We start from the raw sequence: 8,900 nt of genomic DNA on the forward strand, positions 1-8,900 counted from the left end.
ACAAGTTTGCAAGTTTGCTTGTGCTCACTTCTGCAAGCACGTTGAGTTGGTTAGGGAAGGGACACTAAGTGAGAGCTCTAAGTATTAAAGTAAAGTGTTACTATAAGTGATTTTTACATAGTACAAAGGTTTCGTCTTCTTTTACTGTGGAATACACAGCAATCACTTTATATTCAAAGTATAATTCCTTTCTTTTGCAGTTTAGGGTTTAAGAAGTTTGCAAAAAAAATACTATTTTGTCATCTTGTTGGTCAGCCTTTCCCTTCTCAGTGCTAAGCTCAAATAACACAGGATGGCTGGACAGTAATGGACGAAATCTGCATTGTTGGTGAGAGTGTCCATATCAATGCAATAACAATTCCACGGAAATATTGGCATATATCCAGCATCCTTACTTCCTTCCAAACCTCATCTATGATGAGAAACATGAAATCCTCATTATGTCAAGTCTCTAGACTAATTCCATTTTATATTAAGGTTCTCAGGAAGTTTTTTGAGATGTTGATATGTAATAGACCTAATTATTTCTTTATTCCAGGGGAAATTGATTGTACCCCAGAGATAAAGAGAAAAGACAAATGGCTCAGAAAATCTGATTTTCAGTTATACATAGACTCTATCTACTGAACATCGGCTCAAATGTATCCCCAATTTGTACCCAGGATGCATTAGCAAGTCAGTACCAATTGCTTGTACTTTCAATGTGCTCTGAAATGGATAATTTATCATGTTAATATATGTGTACTTATATTATGAGATTTTAATATTGGGGAAACTAAAGCATAATGACGAATGACTTGTCCAGTATCATACAAGGATTCTGTTTAGAGAATCGGAATCATTCTAGCCCTAGATTCTGGAGATAGAAAGACGAAACAATAAATAGTCCCTTTACTACCATCGTCCTCTAGAGGGCATCCCCCTGGTTATTTAATTCACAAAGCCAACTAGTGCAGTAGGCTAGGTTTCCCTTTAACTCCTAAAGCTGTATTATCAGGACCACAGGGAGCAAAATCATTGTGTGTGTTTTAATTGTTAGTCATAAAATCACAGATTAATTGCTGAAAAGGATTTTAAAACCCATTTAGCTCCAAGACCTTCATTTTACAGATAAGGAACTGAAACCCAGGGAGAAATGACTTGCCCAAGATCTTACAGGTAGTAATTGACAGAGATAGGATTTATACCTCAGTCCTCTGGCTCCAAATCATTCAACGGTAACCCACTTCTTGGTCTTTCCCTGTGTCTCTGTCATCTCTCTAACTGAATTTTAAGTTCCTCAGGAACTATATCTTCACTCTTCTGCATCTGACGTGAGGCCTTTCATCTAGTTGGCATTTAATACGTACTAAAATGCTTAACTTTGGAATTGCCTTTCCCCCCATGGCTACACATTTGGAAAGTCCACGCATTGGGAGGGGCGAGTGGAAGGTAGGGGAAGATGTTTTGTCTTTTCTCTCAAAAGTGCTAACAGATCCCAAATCTAAGTGTTAGGGGAACAGATTCAATTCTGGGATCACTCCAGTAGGTTTAGGTCTCATCCAGATTGGGCCCATTCTTTGCTAATAGACTAAAGAAGATACCCAAATACCCTAGGGAGGAAACTAGAATCTCTAACTATCAGAATTGTGAAGAAGAAATCCTGTTTATTACCAAGTTAATGAAGTTTGGCCTTGCAAAGATATTTGGGGATTGTGTTCCATTTGGTGGGGGGGGGGGGGTCCTGGACCCTAACTGACAGTTCTCTCCTCCCTAGCTACTAACATTTTATGTGCATATAATGTGCAACTATTTAGGGGCTCCATCAGTTAAAAGTTCTGGCATCTAACCCTGGATAGCGGAAAGGTTGTTAAATTTTTCCATATAATGGGAAGCCCAGCCCACAATAATATGGTCCTCACTTATTCCCAGTCAAGTAGGGACACTGTCCACAAGTTCTTCCTTCATCAGGGGAAGAGGTTTCAGGTGTAAATAAGGATAACAGGAGTTAATTTCCTTCTTAAAATGAAAGTGATCTTCTTATAGTTGATTTAAAGCAGGAAGGGACCTTAAAAGCCATGTAGTCCAGCCCATTCATTTTACAGATGAGGAAACACAGACCCAAATCCTGAAGTAACTTACCCAAGGATACGCTGGGAGTAAGCAGTAGAGCCAATGTTAAATCTATGCTTTCAAATTACAAACCCAGCCTCTTTGAACTGCACTCTGCTTCTTAGATTCCAAAGCATTGTGTTGAATAATATTTAAACAAATAAACAAACAAGTAAAAAACAGAAAATGCAGATTCCCTAGACAAATGGTCAAAGTGTATTTTAACAAGTTCTTTCTCTCTGAGAATTTATTCTCCATGGCCATTTCAATCAACAAACACCTACTATACGCCAGGCACAGTGCTAAGCGTTAAGGGATATACAGAACACATTCTATATGGAGAATAAACATATAGGTAAATACAAGATAAATATAAGGTAATTTGTTAACAGTAAGAGGATCAGGAAAGGCCTCAAGGAGGAGGTATTTTCTGAGCTGAATTTTGAAAAAAAAAAGTAGAGATTCTAAGAATTACAGGCATAAAGGTAGTTTGTGAAAAAGAAAGGAGATGGGATATGAAATTTTATGTGTAATTCAACAACAATGCCACTTTGGTGGAACCAAAGAATTCATAAAAGGGAGTAATGTATAACAAGGTTGGAGTCAGGATATATAGAGATTTAAATGCTGAATAGTGATGGAAAACCACTGGAAGTCATTAAGCATGGATATGATGTAGACTCAGACATATGCTTTAAGAATATACCACTTTGGCAAATGGGTGGAGAATGGCCTAGAGAGGGGAGAGACTTGAGGAAGGGTAACTAATTAAGAGGCTTTTTACAATAATCTAAAGGAGAGCTGATGAACTAAGGTGGTGAGTGGAGAGAAGGGGATGGATGTGATAAATGTTATGGAGGTACAAACAACAAGACTTGGTAAGTGATTGTGTATGTAGGTGAGGATAGGTCAAGGATGACTGCTAGGTTGTGAAATTGGATGACTGGGAGGATAATGGTGCACTCAATAGAAACAGGGAAGTTCAGAAATGGGGCAAACTCAGAAAGAAAGTAATGAGTTCTGTTTTGGCCCTGAGAAATTTGAAATGTTTACAAGAAATCTAGTCAGAAATGTCGATTACAATAATAATGATAATGATGATGATAGCTAACATTTATATAGTATTTACCATGGGTCAAGCATTGTTCTAAGGACTTTACAATTATTATCTCATTTGAGCCACACAACAACCCTGGGAGGTAGGTGCTATTATTGCCATTATACAGATGAGGAAACTGAGGCAAACAAAGGTTAAGTAACTTGTTAGTCATTCAGTCAGTCTGAGGCTAGATTTGAACTCAACTCTTCCTGAGGCATCTGGTGATACAGTGGAGTGGAGCTCAGGAGAAAGACAAAGGCTGGATATAGAAATCTGGGAATCGTCTATGTAGAAATGATCATGGAACTGAAGTCACTAAGAAAGGAAATTCATCTAGGTCATGATTAGTACAATTAATGAATCCAATGATATGACTGCATTAATCAAATTTGCACTATCTATAGTTGTTCTATGTGAAATATGCTAATTGGTTCCAACCCAGTAGAAACATACAGTGTGAATTCAAATTACATAACCACTCCACAGGATTCGTTATCACACTTATCTGGACCTAAGTGTATAGAAAGAGAAGAGAAGAGAAGAGAAGAGAAGAGAAGAGAAGAGAAGAGAAGAGAAACCAAGAGGCCACCTTGAGGCATATATATATATACACATATGTGTGTATACATATATATGTATATACACACATATATATGTAATATATGTATGTATGTGTGTGTATACTCACAACCAGGGGATGGGCTATGGGGAATGAACCAAGAAAGAAGCCTGAGGAGTGCTCAGAGAGGTAGGAAGAGAACTAAGTAAGAATGGTGTCACTAAAATCTGGAGAAGAAATAATGCACAGAAGACAGAGACATTGCGTTTTCCATGGTCTTTTAAAAACTTTGTTTATGCTAGCGATGATTGTTTCTCCAGCCTTTGCTGCTTCCATTAGTAAGACACTGCTGCCACCTGCTGACCATGAGATATTCTGCTGTGTGCTCTTTTTTGTGACCCATAATTCAGTTGTTAAGAGAGTGGCCAGTTGCCGTGGGCTATTAGTATGCAACCAGAATAGATCCCTTATTCACTAGAGTAACCCAACACATTCCCTAAAGAATTTAAGATTACAGTATGCATTATTTGGAGACAAAAGCAAGATTAACCCTCTGAATCAAGTTATCCAATTGTCCGGATACACAGAGGAGGCAGAAAAGCTTTGATAAAGGCTCCTGCTTGGTGGGCAAACATCAATGAAATGATGTGATAATATTCATAAGGCACTTTGCAAGCCTTCAAGTGTTATATAAAAGTTATCTGTTATCTATCATCCTCATCATCATCATCATCATCATAGTTATAGTTATCGCTTCCACATCGTGGGGCTTAGGAATATGGCACCCCTGCAATCTGGAAAATTCACATAAAAATGTTTGACCCTCCCTTCATACCAGAGGAGAAGTCTGATTTTTTTTTCTTTTTCTTTTATGGGATGCTTACAATACCTTATTGTAAAATTTGGGTTAAGTATTTGGTCACAGGCTCTGTGTAATCTGCTGTCCCTCAAGTGTCATCTGTGACTTCTGCAAAACTCCCAAAAAATTCCCATTTAATTCCTTATGCTGACCCACATAATGTTGAAATTGTGATGGAGAAAGTCACGATGTAGAAGGGATAACTATTATTATTAATTCTACCTTCTGGAGGTCACCACATAAAACTACAGAATAATAAGAAAACTAAAAACGTAAATAATAGCTTACATGTATCACTGCATCTCTGATTTGGAAGGGACCTTAGGAATCATAGAGTCTAATCCCCTCATATGAGGAAAGTGAGTCAGAGAGAAATTAAGGTGACTAATCATATAGCTAGTAAATGTCAGAGACAGGATTTGAATGCAGGTTTTCCTCACACCCACCCGAGCACTCTATCTACTGCCATCACTTAGGCTGACATTTCTGTGTCTATTTGAAGGGCTCTAGTAATGGGGAATCCACCAGCCTTTCCCCAACCTCTCAAGCCAGTCCTTTGGATTTTTGGATACATGTAATCATGAAAACTTTAAAATCCACCTCTGAAAGTTTCACACCTGCCCATCCTTCCCTCTGGGGCCAAGTAGAACAAATATAATACCTCTTCCATATGACAGCCTCTTGTACAAAGATTTAACTGCCCAACTACTTATTTGTAATATGAATAAATGTATGTTTTATATGTATCCATAGACCATCCTTCTAGCCTGCTGTGATATATTAAGAATCTTCATTTTGTCCTCCAATATAGTAGGCACTTGTTTTGATTTCATATAAACTATGAAATAAAATTGTAGCTAGATGGCACAGCAGATAGAGCGCCAGGCCTGAAGTCAGGAAGACTTATCTTCCCGAGTTCAAATCTGGCCTCAGACACTTATTATCTATGTGACCTTGGGCAAGTCACTTAACTCTTGTTTGCCTCAGTTTCTCATCTATTAAAAAAAAATGAGCTGAAGAAGGAAATGGCAAACCACTCCAGTATTTTTGCCCAGAAAACCCCAAATGGGGTCACAAAAAATCAGATGCAAACTAAAACAACTCAAAAACAACTTAAGAGGAATACAAGATGTCCCAAAAGTTTTAGTGCAATATTAAGCTTTACTAGCTTAATATACTAAGATTTTGGTGACTCCTTGCATGTGTCTTTGACTAATTTGAACCATGCTTGAGTCATATAGATTTTCCTGTCCACATAAGCATAGGCCAGAAGAACTTCTTCATCCTCTGTGTTACAAAGATTACATTATAGTAGCCCACTTGTCAAAGTGATGGAAACTGGACAGAAGACAACATGGACTTCAATAAATATGTGCAATGACAGACAGGCCTTTAGAAACAAACTTTCTCACCAACCTTTGCTGTGTACTACCTGTATGACTTGTCTGGCTTGGATATAGCATCATGAGAATTAGAGCTAGGAAAGTCCCTTAGAGATCATCTAGTTCAACAATCACATTTTACAGATTAGGAAACAGAGGCAGAGAAAGGTGAAGTGATTTTCCTCAAGGTCACATAACTAGCAAATGTCAGAACTGGGATGCAGTGTACCTTGCCTGCCTATCACAGTCAGGAGGCTGAATGGGGCAGTAAAAAGTTGAACTCTACTGAACAAAAACAAAATGCAATGCTTTTGTTTTACAGTTGAATAAACTAAGTCTTATTGAACAATGAGCACACAGCTAGTCAGTGACCATACCAGGATTTGAACCCAATGGGGTTTTTTGTTTGTTTGTTTTGTTCCTTTCACTTAGGGATGTCAGGGTTTTGGTTTGTTGTTTTTGGGGGGATGTGGGGGTGTGTTTTTTTTTTCTGGATGGGTAATTGAGGCAAAATTAGATCAAGGTCAAAGCTGCATGCTCCACAGTAAGGAGCCCTTCTGAGTCATTTGTTTACTTTTGCTGGATTACACAGCTGGGATGTTGGAACCCTCAGAGCCCTAAGGCTAATTCATTCAGTTTCCCCCTAGGGCAGCCTGGGGCAAATTCCACAAAAGGCTTTTTTCCTAGGTCCTTGAGTGCAGCCTTTTGACTGAGTCCAAGTTTTACGGACAGATCTTTTTATTAAGGAGATTTGTTCCATGAAGTTTGAATTCAGTCCAAGGGCTGCACTTGAGGACCTAGAGGGCCATGGGTTCCCACCCCTGCTCCATAGCCTCAACTCTCTAGGTTCTTTTTGCTTAAATCAGCTGCTCTTCTCCTTTGAAGGCTTGCTCTTGGTTCAGTTCCCCACCTCCTCTAAACCCATTTTTTTTTAATTAGGTTCATATTGCCCAGCTATTCATCTACTGGGTCCATTTCTCTCTAGCCTCCAAATTGCCTTGAATCCATGGTCCTCTGTCAATTTCAGATCCAGCTTAAAATGAGTACCCCCATGTCAATAACTAACCTATGTATAAAATAATGCCTGTGTTTACAGCAAAGGCATCATTGGTCCTCTTTGATAATGAAGGATGAACAACAGAAAAAGGAATGCAATGCACACACAATTAAGAATGGGAAATGGAAGCTTATTTCCTCTCTCCCTACTACTACCAATCCCCGAAGACTGGCCTGATTCTAATTCTAGTCCATGTCCTGGGAAAAGGTTACTCCAGAAAATTCCACCATTGACTAGGACAAGCCTGGTCCTGACCAATTCAAGTCGTCAAATATTTACTAAGTGGCTGCTCTGTGAGAAGCATTATACTGGGTGCTGGGATATGAAGACAAAAGTGAGACAGTCTCTTTCCCTCCAGGGGCTTATGGCCTATTAGAAGATGTAGAAAGAGAGAGAGAGAGACAGAGACAAAGAAAGACAGAGAGAGAGTAATATGAGTAGGGAGAGAGCCTCAATCAGAGGTTTCTAAGTCAACAAGTCCACAAGCACTATGAGATTTTTATCATGTTCTAGGCACAGTGCTAAACACTGGAGTTAGATACACACATACACACACACATACATACATATACATATACATATATACATACACACATATATGTGTATATATACATACACACACAGACACACACACATACACAGGTAATAAGACAATCCCTGCCTCCCAAGTAACATACATTCCAAAAGGAGAGATCAACACATAAAAAGAGGGGGGGAAAGGAGCATCTATTCATTCATCTCTGACATTTGCTTACTATGTGACCACAGGTAAGTCACTTAAAGCCTTTGAAAGTCATTTTCCTCTTCCATAACATGTCGATAATAATACATGTAATATGCACTGCATTAGGGTAGTTATGAGGCTCAAATGAGGTAACACCTATAAAACTTTTTGCAAACTTCAAAGATCTACATCAGGGTACTTAACTTTCTTGGTGTCACGGACCCTCAGGCAGTCTGGTATAGCCAATAGGCCCCTGCTCAGAATAATATTTTTAAATGAATAAAATAAAATACATAAGATTACAAAGGAAAACAATTATAATGAAATAGAGTTATTTTTGAAATTTAAACAAACTCACATGTTGCAGGTTAAAAACCTCTGCTTTATATTAGTTAGTTGTTATTATCAACCCATCCTCTTATCTAATCATTCACTCACATTTCTATCCACTCACCTAACCCCAGTTCAGAATTCCATTAGAGGCAAGATAAGCTCAAGGGCTGACATGAACATGCAAATGAATCTATGGACAAGCATTAAATGCTTGTCATGTACTGGGCACTATGCTAAGCACTGGGAATACAAATACAAGTAGGAGGAAAGAAGATCCCAGACTTCAAGGAGTTTGAATTCTAATGGATGAAGACAACACATAAAAGAAAACTGAAAGGAGGGAGGAGAGGACTGGAGAAGAGAGGGAAGTCTGGAGTGCTTTGAGAGGAATGAGACATGACTGGCCCGAGTGACCTGCTTAAAAGGACGTTCTGGGAAGAGCTATCCAATCACAGAGAGGCCTCAGGGGCAAAAGGTGTTTCCAATGTGTGAATCCCAGACCTGGAGCGAGGTTTCAGGATGAAAAGTTAAGGCACTTAAAAAAGTCTGCAGTACAACTGGGGCAGGCCAATCATGGCCCAGTGTTCATGATTTGCAGATGGAATAGAGATCTTTATATTAGAGTGCCAGCATTTATTGTTTCTGGTAGAGGGGGGACATGCTGTTAAAAGCACTTAGAGTACTAATGCTATACTAAAAATGAGACTAAAATCTACAAAGCCTGAGACATCTCTTTCCCACAGGAAGCCCAGCACATTCATGCCTCCTGCCTATTTGAAACACTTCCTCATTGGCC

Source organism: Vombatus ursinus, unplaced genomic scaffold (genome assembly GCF_900497805.2).
Source record: "Vombatus ursinus unplaced genomic scaffold, bare-nosed wombat genome assembly UNPS02010219.1, whole genome shotgun sequence".
Classification (NCBI taxonomy): domain Eukaryota; kingdom Metazoa; phylum Chordata; class Mammalia; order Diprotodontia; family Vombatidae; genus Vombatus; species Vombatus ursinus.